Source organism: Pinus tabuliformis, chromosome Q (assembly GCF_031772625.1).
Source record: "Pinus tabuliformis cultivar Carrire ecotype Pingquan chromosome Q, CPIR1, whole genome shotgun sequence".
Taxonomy (NCBI): Eukaryota; Viridiplantae; Streptophyta; class Pinopsida; order Pinales; family Pinaceae; genus Pinus; species Pinus tabuliformis.
In genome coordinates this window covers 1,308,892,360-1,308,907,294 of record NC_142296.1, presented here as the reverse complement: position 1 = coordinate 1,308,907,294, position 14,935 = coordinate 1,308,892,360, and positions in this window count along the sequence as shown.

Genomic DNA, 14,935 nt, shown 5'->3' with positions numbered 1-14,935 from the left:
ACCTCAAGTGTTACTATGCGTAATGGTAACATGTGTGCTTTTGTTATATTTTTGTTTTCACTAAAATGTTCATTTTGGTCAAGTAATCCACTTTTTACATTTGTTACAGATGTCAAACCTATTTTAGTCATGTGTTGGATATGCCGACGGAGCGAGTCGTAGTTCGCGGAACCTATCCTCCGTAGCCTGGGCCATTTTTGATCCAAGCACAGAGTTAGTAAGTTTCAGAGGTGTATGTATTGGTCGATCAACGAATAACATCACTGAATATAGCGCGTTGATAGAACTTCTCTCTGATGCCATCACACATGGTATACGCCACCTAATTGTTAGGCTAGACTCACAACTCGTAATACTACAACTCAATGGTATCTATTATGTTCGAAATGCAGCTATTTATCGCATGTTCCTAAGAGTTAAGATTTTGGAAAGACAATTTGATTCTATTCAATATCAACATATTTCCAGAAACTTGAACACATTAACTGACTCATTAGCAAATTATGTGTTAGATAGACATTTGCAACATTTATAAAAAGAAACATTCCATCAATGCTTGTATTTGGATCGTGTAACTTAACCAAAATAAAACTCCGAAAATCAAAAATATATATAACTGTTTATGGTTTACACATAATGTTCTGTAACCAAGACAAAATCAGTCAAATGACCCAAAAAAAATTCAAAATGCTAGGGGGCACCCTAGTCTAATGATGCTCGTGATAGCAAGTCACAGCCTGTGCGATCATGCGCAAGAGACGGGTCCATCATCTTGGCACACCAGTAGTATGACGCTATAGCCTCAAGGGTATCTCATCAGTCCTCACATCTGGAATACCAAGAGTGAGGCCCTCACCCTGCTCCTGTAATGCTGGGAGAGTCTCGGCCACATCGAGGTCACGAAGGATAGCCCTTCCGACGGCCTCTCCTGCTGGGGCAGCAGCTGGTACTCTCAGGCGAACTGCTGGACAAACAGGACCAACATATGCATGAACACATGAGTTTGATTAAAGTCTTGATAGAGTAAATCACAAGGGCATTATAAGAAAAAAACGATAAACAGGAATATGGGTAGAGATTTTACCAATGGCGCCCCACTGTTCACCATCCGGCAGTACCAAATCTGGATCACCCCGGAAATCCATACCACCGTATGGATACTCAGAATAGACCATCTCCTGACGGTCGAACCACCCGAAGAAGGTATCAGAAAATGAAATCTGAGACTGGCCAGCATGCCTAGACATGTGGTCAACCCATCTCTGCATACGTGGTTCAGTAGGAGAAGGTAAATCGAGTGCAATGTAATGCGGTTGCATCAGTGGTATCTTCTCCAAGGCAAAGGCGGTCAAAATAGAACCATACCCAAAGTTCTTCAACCTCCCACTCTTTACCTTGGTCAATTGTTCTTTCATCACAAGAAGTACTGCATCACACGAGTTGAATACCATCGGTTGGAGGCATTCCAAGGCATACTGCATATAAGATCGGTTGGCGACATGAAGAGCCGCACCACTGGCCATCCTACCAAAAGTAAACAGAATAGTCCTAAGGGACCTGTCAGTAACATCACGGATGATGATATTGCCGTCTTTACTCGGTTGAGATCCTTCTTTGTAGTACCGGCGAACATAATCTCTCACCGAGTCACCTCCTGGGGCACCCCGCCTCGATAAACCGGTCAAGAAATAGATATCTATCACAGTCAAGGGGATAGATTTGCCCCTGATCTGGAAAACCTGGTTGGTAGGATCCCAAGCATCGAGCAAATACTGTAGTAAGTTGATCTGTTGTCTCATGCTAGAAATGCAGAAAAACTTTAGCAAGCCACAGTTCCACAGTATGTTTACTGTAACTGGATCATGTAGGGCAAGCATGTCCTCTTCTTCATTCTCACGTTCTTGCCATGTAATGGTCATCTTGCTCCAAAGATCTCTGAGAAACAAACAAGAGAAGAGTTAAATCCTGATTTTGGCAAGAAACAGGCAAAATTTCTAGCAAACATTGTGCACAAAATTCCTTCTTTGCGCCCATCGCACCTACAACAATACTCTGGGTGCATTGCATGTCAGATGGCCTTCACAATGGCCAACATTCAACGCACATTTCGATACACAGAGGGTGCACTGAAGGAAGAACGAGTTTTTCAAACCCCAGGGGCTCAAAAAAACTAGGAATCAAGCTCAAAATGAAAAATGGAAACCATGAAATGAAAGAGCTCAGGATTAGCTCCTACCTGGTCCAGACGGCGCCGAGATTCGTCCACAGAATCTCCTGAAATCAGCTGATGAAATCAAGGGGGAAAAGCACCTCCAAAGCTCCAACAAACCAAAGTTCAAATGAAATGGTAAAATGAGAGGTAAAAACACTTGTTCATTACTTTTTACATAGTTCGAAGTAAAATATTAGTGTTCTAACTCGTTTTCAAGCATATATTGTTCATTTCTGACTAGTTTGATGAAGCAGTTGAAAATACAGTACGATCTTTGAAAGAACTAAGCTATTTATGGTAAAATAAAAAAGGGACCATTTAATTGAGCAGTTTTAGCACATAGTTCAAGCCCGTTAAAAAATAAACATAAGACATGAGAAAATGTTTCCACCCGCGTTTAAGCTTGTTAAAAAATGAACTATTCCCCGGTAAATAACCACCGTGAATGTAGTACTTCAGTCGTTAAAGCCTTGGTCGTTTTTGCACCGTCACCTCCACTTTTTCATTGGCCGACCATTAACCTCCATTTGATTGTTTACCCATTTTGAGGAACAGCTGTGAAGAGCGATTTCACTAGCCATCCTTGTGACACTGCCATGATTGGAAAATTCCAAACCTTACCTCGAATCAACTGCTACCCGTTTTATCACTCGTTCCTCAAAAGACGAGTCTCCTTTAAGCTCTTTTCAACTGACTCGTAAAATATGAAAAGATTGTCGAGTCCTTGGCCTTCCAGCTCGTTAAAGGGACAACAAGTGCTATCCCTCATCTAGATTTTAATCTTTTTGGACCTGGGGGTTATTACACAAAAAGATCGAGTGCTTGTTTTGTTCGGATCGTTAAATCTATCGAAAATTCATCCCTTCTGTATTATTTTATACTTTTTCGGACTTAAGGGATTAGATGACGAAAAAGGAATTTTGGAGTTACCTTTACGTTCCTTTTGAGACTCTCTAAAATTGAAAAGGACCAAGTTATCTTTGTCGTTAAACTCGTTAAAAATATTAATAGCGACAAACTTGTCTTTAGACGAGAAAGAGTTTCACTATCGCTAGGCTTGTTAAAACATAGCGATGGGTTTGCCCGAAGGGCAAATTATAGAACAAGCATATGTTATCCTCCTCAATCTTGACAAAAATAAAGAGGTACTGGTCAGCAATGAGTGGGGAAAACTTGGGAAGAAAACTCAAAGAATCTTTATTGGTAGAAAGTCTCTCTTGTACATGAAACTTCCACTCCGTGTCCGAGTCGGGTTGGGTTGTTTCATTCACCGGTCACATCGCCATGGTCACACCATACCATCCACATCTGGAGTTAATGCTACCAATCCATCACATCAGTGTCGCCGATATGTTCAAGAGAAGTCATCGAGAGAAGCCACCTGTGTCTCACCCACTACCATACATTGTACTCCATTCTTTCATGACCGCCACCCTGAACATTATATCATCAGATCATTTTCACCTCCATCAAAATCGTTTGCTCCATTCCATGTCATTGATGTGGGATTCATTAAGGCCCTCCTGTGACGGATCACTTCTTGTCGACATCAGCTCATTATCCAAGAAGTTGATCTAGGAACACCCCATTCAGTACTTTGAAGCTTGCATGCCTCAATGGCAAGTTTCTCACTTCTGGCGACAGGTTTACATCAATGGCCTTCAACCGAAAGATTTTGCGTGGTGTTCAACTCCAAGTCCTTTATTCACACCACATGAATTGTACTGCAGTACCTTGAGGATCATTATCATTATCGGTGATTCCTCTCGCGCTTGTTAACAGTTTACATCATTGACTGGTAATCAAGCGATGTCTTTCCATGTTCGACTTCAAAACATTTCTCACATGGATCGACTTGTACTTCGAGAAAAGATCAGATGAGATTGAAGACCCCGGATCTAGTTTCATCCATCTGGGCTGCGATATATATTTAGGGAAATAAAGACATCAAATGTACAGCATTGCAGCACAGATAATCATCCTACCAAAAGGATGATGGCTCTATCAGAATCATCAGTCTACCCTCAGACAATTGTCTGTCCTATGTACATGAAAATGAGTTTATAAAGTTGATCATGGGAATGCCCGCCTTAGCTAGATCATGAAAATAGTATGAAGATAATGTATTGTATTGTATCTTATTACAGGTCTCCTCCCAGCATTGAAAGAACTTCAGATCCTCATAATAAAGCATTTCACCCCACACCAAAAGGTTAACTGCCTCATACTTTAGGGGCCAACTGTTATAGACATTTTTGTGCCCTACAACTCCAAGCATGAAATGTCCATAAACCAAGGGCTCCTAAGTCCCTAAAAGTGTTGTTCTAACCCCTAAAGGAACAAGTTCAACAGATTACAGCTTCTCCCAGAAGTTCTCCACCAGAAACTGCTCAGAATAAGTCAAAACATGATCATTTTAGCTGCTTCACTGGCTAGGTGCGTTTCATTGCACCTAAATACACTATGAGGGTGTGTTGCATTTCAAAAGTCCCTTCTGTGGGGTGCGATGGGCGAGAAATGACAAATGGCAGTGTCATTCCGCTAGGTGGAGAGACAATGAAAGCTTCCAGAATCTTCTCTTGTGACACTTTCCTCACTGAATTCGACCAAGGATGAGTAAGAGGCCTTCAGTCTCCAAGTGGAAGCAAGAACTGACAGAGAGAAGCCACTAATCAAATCACAAGCTGACTCATCCTCCTTACAGATATCTATATATGGATCCCTCATCCCAGAGATCTAGAGGCTGGAATTTTGCATATTGTAAGGGATTGTTGTTGGTTTTTTAAGACAAACATCAGAGTATTGGGTCATCTATGCTTTCTTTGTGGTGAAGAGGGGCTTCTTTGCTGGGAGGTTGATGCTGGGTCAGGAACCACCGGTTGTAACTCCTCCTGGATCTTTTCTTGTTTATCAATAAAAACAATTTTAGTTTTTCCTCCATGCTTTTGTATCATTGATGCTTGTTACATTTGTATGGTTAACTTAAATCTGATCCTAAGTTGTTTATCAATATAGATCCATGTCTTTGTATAGTGTTCTTCTTATGTGATCTTACAGGTACTTTGTGAAGCTAGGCAAGTAAGGGAGCAGGTAGCTGGAGACTATCAAAGAAGTGAGGGATTGGATCAAAGGATTAGCACAAGACACAGTTTGGTTCTTTCTATTCCTCTCTATCTATAGTTCATAAAGGAAATGCAAAAGTAGTTTTTCTCTGTTTTTTCTAAGGTAGCTGTCACACCTTAGTCGGATAGAGCAGTTCTAAATAGACACTTTTCCCTGTAACATGTTGGGAATAGTTGGGACACGGGCACTAATAGGTAATCAACAAGTAAAACCCACGATCTCTGCCCGAAATTAAGGAGATTTATTTTTTTTAAGTGTTTTAAGACATATATGCGGGTTGGGTATACACAGACGCACGTACACACGTGTTTATCTCAAGGAAATGTCGCGTATAGGGAATAAAAATTGTTTTTAAAATTTTGGACTAGGTCTGGAAGTAGGGGTTGCCCGAGGCCATGAGTGGAGCATCACAAACATCAAGAGTGAGGTTTGGAGCTATAACATGATTCTTTGTATGTAGAGTCATCATCCCTTAGCTTGGATGATCATCTGTGCAACTTCTGTGTACATCTGATGTCCTTATATTCATGAATATATCATTTCCTGAATGGATGAAACTAGATCTGGGGTCTTCACCCAATGTACAAGTCGATCCATGTGAAAAGATGTTCTAAAGTCGAACATGGAAAGACATCGCTTGATTTATGGCCAATGATATAAGTTGTTAACAAGCGCGAGAGGAATCACCAATAATGATAATGATCTTTAAGGTACTACAATATATTTCACGTGATGTGAATATATGATTTGATGTCAAACACCACATAAAATATTTCTTTTGAAGGCCATCGATGTAAACTTGTCGCTGGAAGTGAGAAACTTGCCATTGAGGCATGCAAGCTTCAAAGTACTGAAAGGGTTGTTCCTAAGTCAACTTCTTGGATAATGAGTTGAGGTCGACAAGAAGTGACCCATCATAGGAGGGCCTTAATGCATCCGACTTCTATGACACGAAATGAAGCAAATGATATTCTGGAGGTGAAAACGATCTGATGTTACAAGGTTTAGGAATGGCGGTCATGAAAAATTGAGGGTGAACGTATTGCAGTGGATGAGGCGTTAGTTGGGTGGTGAATTCTCTGAATGGCTTCTCTTGAACATTTTGGCGACACTAAGATGGATTGGTAGCGTTAACCCCAAAATATGGATGGTGTGGAGGACCAATGGTGATATGACCAGTGAACGGAATAAACCAACCCTACTCAATCATGGTGATCGAGTGAAAGTGTCATGTTCAAGAGTGACTTGCTACCAATGAAGTTCTTCAAGTTTTCTTCCCTATTTCCCTAGTCATTGCTGACTAGTACCTCGTTATTTTTGTCAAGCCTGAGGAGGATAAGATATGTTTGTTCTATAATTCTCCCTATGGGAAAACCTGTCGCTATATTTTAGTGAGCCTAGCAATAGTAAAACTCATTCTTGTCCGGGTGGACAAGTTTGTTGCTATTTTTTTAATGAGTTTAATGACAAGGATAAATCAATCCTTTTCATGTTTAGAGAGTTGAAAAGGGATGAAAAGAAAACTCTAGCAGTCCTTTCTTGTAGCATAATCCCTTAAGTCTAAAAAAGTATAAAATAATACGAAAGGGATGAATTTTTTATCGCTTTAGCGAGCCAAAAAAGACAAGCGCTCGATCTTTTTGTGGGATGATCCCCCAGGTCAAAAAATATTAAAATGTAGAGGAGGGATGCCACGTCCCCTTACTTTAATGGGCTGGAAAGGCCATTAGCTCGACAATCTTTTCATATTTAACGAGTCTAAAAAGAGCTTAAAAGAAACTCGTTTTTGAGGAACCAGTGATGTTTTAGGGTAGCAACTGGTTCTAGGTAAGTTTGGAACTTCTCAAAACATGTTAGTGTGAAGAGGGTGGCTAATAGAATCACTTGTTGCAGCTGTTCTTCAAAAGGGTAAACAATCAAGTGGAAGCGTATGATCGACCAAAAGAATGGAGGTGATGGTAGGAACACAACCAAGGTTTAAAATGCTAATAGCATGGCAATCACAATGGTAGCTTACTGAATCTAGGTTTATTTTTAATGAGCTTGAACCTTGTGTTAGCATATTCTCAGTGGTCAATTTATTTTTTAACGAGCTCGAACCTTGTGGAAACATTGCTCATAGCCTGGTTCATTTTTTAATGATCTTGAACAATGCGACAAGATATGCTTAGAGATTACCACACTTAATCAAGCATGTAACATTTAAGATACAACCCATTTCGAGTTCGCGACAGTGGAAACCCATTATAATCGACCAGCTCGTAGGCTCCTTTTCTCAATACTCATTTAACAATGTAGGAGCCTTTCCATAATGGTTCGAACTTACCTACTCCCAAATTATCGGAGTCCTCATCGTATAGCAAGACTAGGTCACCTTCTGAGAAGACACAGGGTTTGAAATTTTTGTCAAATTTCACCTTGACACATTTCTTATGAGCTTCGTTAGCCAATGAGAAATCACAACGAGTTTCATCCAAGTGGATTAGTTCCAAGAAACGAGCATCTTCCTATGATGTTTCAAGAAGTAGATCGATTGTGAGCTTGAGAGATAAAATTTCACACTGAATCGGTTAGACTACTTCTAGGTCATACACCAACTGAAAGGGTGTAAATCCGGTTGCAATTCTCACTGATGTCCTATATTCCCATAGAGCTGAGTACAGGCTTAAGTGCGAATTCCATTTGTGGACTCCAATCATCCTTTGCAGCATGCATTTCAGGACTTCGTTGACAGCCTCAACTTGTTCGTTAGCTTGAGAATAATATGGAGTAGAACTATCATGGGATAGTCCTAATTTGACAATCAATTCAACCATCATGTGATTGCGAAAGTGTGATCCATGAGCTGTGACTATAGCTTGTGGAACACCAAGTCTAGAGACTACATGATTGAAGAAAAAAAAGAGCAGCCATTTTGCCACTGTTGTTTAATGTAGGCATTGCCTTGGCCCATTTTGTAAAATGGTCGATAGCGACTATGATATACCCATGCCCCCCAACCAAGGTGGGGTTAAATATCATGAAATATATGCCCCATTTTGTGAATGGCCCAACAACAAATACTGGATGCAGTGGTGTAGGTGGTAATCTAGTTTTGTGGTAAAAAATCTGACAGTCATGGCAACTTATGACTACAATTATGGAATCTTTGAATATAGTAGTCCATAAGTAACTAGCTCGTAATATCTTTTGTGTCGTAGCGTAAGTAGATTGATGCCCCCCACACACACCTGAATGACAATCATTCAAGACTTTTTCGGCCTCCTCATGCTTGAGGCACCTTCGCAGAACTATATCGACACCACGATGGTAAAGTGTATCACTGATAATCATGTAGTCTTTGGCTTGGTATCGAGTACGTCTCTATTCAGAGCAAGTGGTGTTAGGCCTAAAGGTTTAGGTTTGGATATAGTTCAGTATATCTCCATACCACAGATCACTTGACGATATCAGAAACAGAGTTCCACCCATGATTGATACTTTAGATGTTGAATCGTTGGACGATGATGGGAGATCACAAAGTAACTCTACGAAATAAGAGATTTCTTTGATTTGGATTTGGTGAATTCCATATCAAACTCTTGAAAAATGGCTATCCACTTGGAATATTTGTCCCCTGGCAATTGACGTGACAAAATGTAGGCCATAGGGTTACAATATAACAGAATGGTAGTTTTGAGAAAGAGTATATAGTGTCGAAATCTTTGTACTACTTGAATAGCTGCTTGAGCTAGCTTTTCAACATAGGAGTACTTGATTTTTCTATCATTTAAGTTGTGGCTTAAATAATATATTGGATGTTTTATTCCATTGTCTTCTTGTAATAACACCATTGAAATGGTTGTATTTCTAGCAGTGAGATACACGTTAAGGTCGTTTTGATAGTCATGAGTGTACATTAATGATGCTTTTACTAGGGAGTCCTTTAAAGCATCAAAGGAAGCTTGCGCAACCTGATCCCAGCTAAAGGATACTTCTTTTTTCAAAATACACGTATAACCTTTGGAAATTTTGACATAATTTGGAATGAACCTCCTTAGAATGTTTTCCTTCCCTTGGAGTTTCTGAATCTGAAGCAAATTTGAAGGTGGAGGTATGTCAATAATTGCCTAAACCTTACATGGGTGAAGTTGAATTGTCTCCTTAGAAACTACGAAACCAAGTAATCAACCAGAACCAACAAAAAATACACACATGTGGATTAAGTTGTATCTTGTAGTGTTGGCAACGCAGAAATATAGATCTCAAATGTTGCGGTTGTTCAGTCCGATTTCGTGAATGAGATGGTAGATTGTTGAGATACGGTTGAATGATGTGGTTGACGTCGTTGAAGGCGTGGTTCATTGCCCTCTGAAAAGTTTCCCCTACTTTTTTCAAACCAAAAGGTAGTTTATGGTACACGAATGTGCCCCAAGGACATATAAATGCAGTCTTTGGCTGGTCCTGTGGGTGGATATTGATTTGATTGTATCCGTAAAATTCATCCAGAAATTAAAAGATCTCACATCCGGAACATTCATCAATTATCTTGTCGATGAAGGGTGTAGGGTAGTTGTCTTTTGGACAAGCTTCATTTACATCCTTCTAATCAACACACACTCTAATCATTCCATGCTTTTTCATCACAAGAACAATATCCGATACCCAATCAATTAGAGGAATAGGGTAAATGAAACCAGCATGTAAAAGCTTTTCAACTTTTTCCTTGATGGCAACATCTTTCTTTGGGTGAACCAGTCGAAGCCATTGTCGTACTAGTTTGACATTTGGATGCATCTTGATTTCATGTTCAATGATGCTCGAGTCTATGCCTGGCATTTCTTCATATGACCATGCAATGACATCTCTGAATTCGCGAAAGAGAGCACAATATATTTCTAGTTCTAAAGGAGAACAAGATTTTCCAACATGAATATTCTCTACAACATTATGTTTGGTTGAGATATTAATGGTTATAGTCTCTTCAATATGGGACAGATTTCACTCGGAATCCACCGTATTTACATTATTTGATAGAAAATAAAAAACTTAAGGATGATTAATGTCGCTCGAATAATCTTCATTGTTATCTTCTAGATGGGAATGATGGTGAAAATCTTCCCATGGTGCCTCTCCTATCATCATTGATTGAATGATTCTTTCATCTATAGAATGTATACGAGACGAAGGATCGGAAGAGGTGCCATACTCTAGAGACCTATCTATCCAAACACTCGATGAGTGTTGATTTGGGTTTGCCTCCCAGGCCCAGAAAATTGATTGCTACTAAATTTCTATGGGGTTTGGGGGCAACACCTGGTGATGATCCATACTAACAAAATGTCCAAAATTCTTCTTAATATTTGATGATGTAGAAGATATCATATGACAAGTTTCCACTGTGTCCACTTCCGCCAGATTACTTGGTGGTGTGAGGGAAAAAGTACCCATTAAGGCGGGGTCTTTTAGGAGACCTACTCCGACATTTTGAAGCAATTAAGAGCTTCCATGGATCGTTGGAATGCTTCTCGTAGATTGTGAATTGTAATTCTGCCTTGGAAGGGAAATGCAATATTTCTAAAATATGTTGACACAACAGCAGCCATAGCGTAAATCCAGGGCCTTCCTAGTAATATATTGTAGTCGATGCTTCAATCAATGACCTCGACTTCGATTTCTAATGTTTTCCCCCCCATTTAAACTTTCAAGTTACTTAATATCCCATACGGCATGTATGTTCCTCCATCGAACACCTTTAACGTCATTGATGATCATGACAAGGGTGGTGAGCCTAATGTTTTTCAGCGAATCATTGGGATAACACAGGTAGATTCCCCCTCATCAATGATTGTTCAATGAATAGTTTTGTTGAGGGGTTTTACCTGTATAAGGAAAGCGAGTTGGGCCAGTAACTAAGGTTCATATTCTTTATGGTTAAAGGCCACAAGATTGGAATCCGCTGGGTCAATCCCACCTATTGCTCATAACAAAGCCTGCTTTTGGGAGGGGCAATTTTGCAGCACTTCGGGTGCCAACATAGCGGATGGTGATTAAGCAAGATCGTCCACTATATTATAATTCTGTGTTGCTTGTGCATCAGGATTAAATGTCAATTTATGTACTACTCCCTTTGGTGGCTTTATAGTTAATTCAGGAATGATGGGTGGCACAACTTCCGATGAAGCTGTTGTCGAACTAGTGGGTTGATTTGTAGCCTTGTTGTTCGACATCTGTGGATTCCCATAATATTTATTCGTTGTTGATATCAAAGCATAATTTTTTTGTTTCAAGATGGATAAAATAAGCTCCTAGGATGGGGACACATAATCAATAGCAACCAGATTAGCTTCTGGATTTGGAAATGGATTAGTCAATACCACTGAGGTACTTGAAGTTTTTAAAAATTTCTTAACCTCAGCTTGATGTGGACAATTTTTCGTACAATGGTCCTCATTACATATGAAACATGGATGATTAGGTTTCTTTTGCCTAGCAGGGTGTCCAAAAGGCTTCTTAGGAGTTGAATCTTCATGTTTCTTCTTTTTGTTTTTCCCTTTCTTCTTGCCCCCTGGGTGCTTTGGTTCTTTACCCTTGTCAGATGACACGGAATTAACCTCCAAGGCAGGGAGTTTGTCATTTTCTTTTTGACTAGAGACTACAAGGGCTTTACCAGATGGAGCCTTTGCAGTTTGCATACTTGAGGTACAAATCACGTTGTCACTAACATGAGAGTCCCTATTTGATTTAAGAGGGGGAGGAATAGAAAGTTATGGTCTAGGAGAATGAGGAATTTTGTGATAGAGCATGCCAGACTGAGTATAGATCAAGTCTAAATACTGTGTATGAACAATGACTTGCTCTTTAGTGACAACTCCTCCTTTCGCCACATTTTCAGTAATAGAAGGTAATAATGACTTAATATAGCAATCAACTAGAAGCTAATCACGAACATATGTCTTTACCATTCGATGATGACCTCGCCACTCATGAATATGATTAGATATGTGAGTGTTTGTTGTCTATTTAAAGTTGGTAAGGAGTTTTGTTCCCATTTTTTACCTTATGGGTAACTGAAGGTAGGTTAAAAAGGTAGTGGCAAGGGTGCTGAAGTCATCAAATGAAGCTCTAGTCAATTCAATGTGCCATTTCGTTGTTGGATTAGTTGGTGTTCGCTGAAAAAGGCGAACCCTAATTGAATAATCATTGAGGGTGTTAGATGAACACCACAAAAGAAAAGTCATTACATGATTCGATGGATATTCACCTGGATTTCCATTGAATTTAGCAATATCAAAGGGAAGTTTATGAGGAATTTCTGGCCACCAAGGGGCGTAATCAATTGGATCATTTGTCATTCGATTTAGATCTAGTAATTCTAGAGTTGCTGCGAAAGGCAATTGTTGGTTCAGGTTTGGCGAAGCATATCCAGGATAAGATGGGATCGCCTGAATAGTAGGTCTTTGCATACCAACATAATGTATCTGATGCTGATAACTTTGATAAGGTTGATGGGCATAACCATTATAGTATGGTTGTTGATAACCTCTTTGAAAATACGGTTGCCCATTACCTACAAAACCTTGTTGCTCAGGTCCTTGGTAATCTTGTTGGAATTACGGTTGTTGATATTGCACCAGCCATGGTTTTTGAACCATTTGTTATTGCCCAATACTGGATGATTGACCAAGATGCAAAGTGATAATACCCATTTGAGCCTAAGTCATTCGAGTTGAGGAAGCACTAATCTAAGGTTGTGATTGAGCTATATGGACAAGAGGCTGTTGTACCACAACCCGAGATACTTGAGGTTGACATACGATAGGCTGCGCTTGTACTCGTGACATTCACAATAGCAAGTATAGTGGTAATATTTGACATAGGCTGGGCTAGTTTCATTGAATATACAACCCTTGGTTGTTGAGGCAGTATTGGTACCCAACCACTCGATGTAACTCCATTTTGACTTGAATTTTGTGATGAGCTTTCATAGGGTTGTTCTCTAGGAGGGAACAATGAAAAAGCATACTGCCCCCCATATGGTGGTAATCTAGTGCTCAAAGCATAGATGGGCCTTTGAAGACTGGGTTTCCCAAATTGAAACTTTTATGCATGATCAATTTTCTGAGCTTCAACATAAGAAATGCCAGATAGGAACCCGATGGAAAAAATAGGAAAAACCATGTCCTCGAAACAGCCCCTAGTCGGACTCCATCTAGTGATTGATAACTAGTTGGGACAGTTGGTATACCAGAAAACATCTTCAGAGTGGCAACAGGAAGTTCTATTGTGGTCGTATTCCGATGACAAAGTCCTAGATGTTGATGGTTTCTTAGACATATTTAGTCTATCGAAAATATTTCCTAACAATTCAACAAGAACTTACGATGAAGTATGATTAAAAGAACTAGCTTCAGTGGTATAAGGATATAAGTGGATCCCAATTCCAAAATGCAATGGGGTACTAGATAGAAGATCCTTTACAACCTCTTCTGTAGCAATCAATCTAGGTGGAAGAGGTAGACTGTCAGGTCTGTAAAATATTTCTAGAGCCGAAGAAGGTATAGCATCCGCAGTGATAGATATTAGAGGGGTGACACCTTCTGAATTCTAGAATTCAACTTCTAGATGTTTAGGTAAGTGAACTTTAATTTCTAGGTCAGCCCTAGATGGAGTTGTTTCACGTATAGAAGTGTCTATTTTTACACTAGGATCAGTTCTAATGTCCTCTTGTAACTGTGGAGCTTCTTCTGTAAAGGAAGATGTAACAGAAATGATCAGAGTAACTGTAGTCTCTGATGATTTTGGAACACAAGTTTTAAATAAAGCAGGAGAGGTAGACTCAGTTAAACGAGACAATTTTTCCCGGAATGGTTTAATTTCTAGAGTCAAAGATGGTTGACTCACTAGCCTCTGTGAACAACAGGGTTTTGATTGACTTTCTTCCATGATTGCGGATTACTTGATCAACTCAAAATTAAAAAGGGGAAAGTATTATTCCGAATTAAATAAATTTTAATGATGCTTTGACACAAATTTGGTTTTTCAATTTTTAAGAGTTGAAAAAAAGCTAAAGATGACTCTAGTCACCTCTGATTTTTAATGAGCCTGAAGTGACAAGTGCTTAGATGGACCTTTTCGTTTAAGGAGTTGAAAAGGAACAAAAGTGACTAGTCTAGAAATATAGACAAAGGGATTACCAAACCAATTGCAAAACTGGAAAATACACCTTGGTGGTAAAATAAAGAGAAATTACCAAGAACTTATGTATGACAGCCAATCTTCCCAAATGCTATGTTCACTGCATTGCAATCGATAGGGAAGCAGACACAACTTCCTATCGATAAAGGATATCAGCCTATTGTTGACTCCTAATATATACTCGACGGTACAAGGAGAACAAGTCCATACTAGCACTTGTTGTATCAAAGAGGAGGAATCACCAAACCTTCGATGAAAATGATAGTTACCAGGTTTTACGACACTGGAACACGTCTCTATCCTACACCTCTAGATGTGTTGTGTTAGGTTCCAAAGCATTGTTAAGTTCATTGAGATTTATTTCAAGGTTGATCTTGCTTAGAAGTTTTCCTTTCAAGGTTCATCACATGATGTATATGCAAA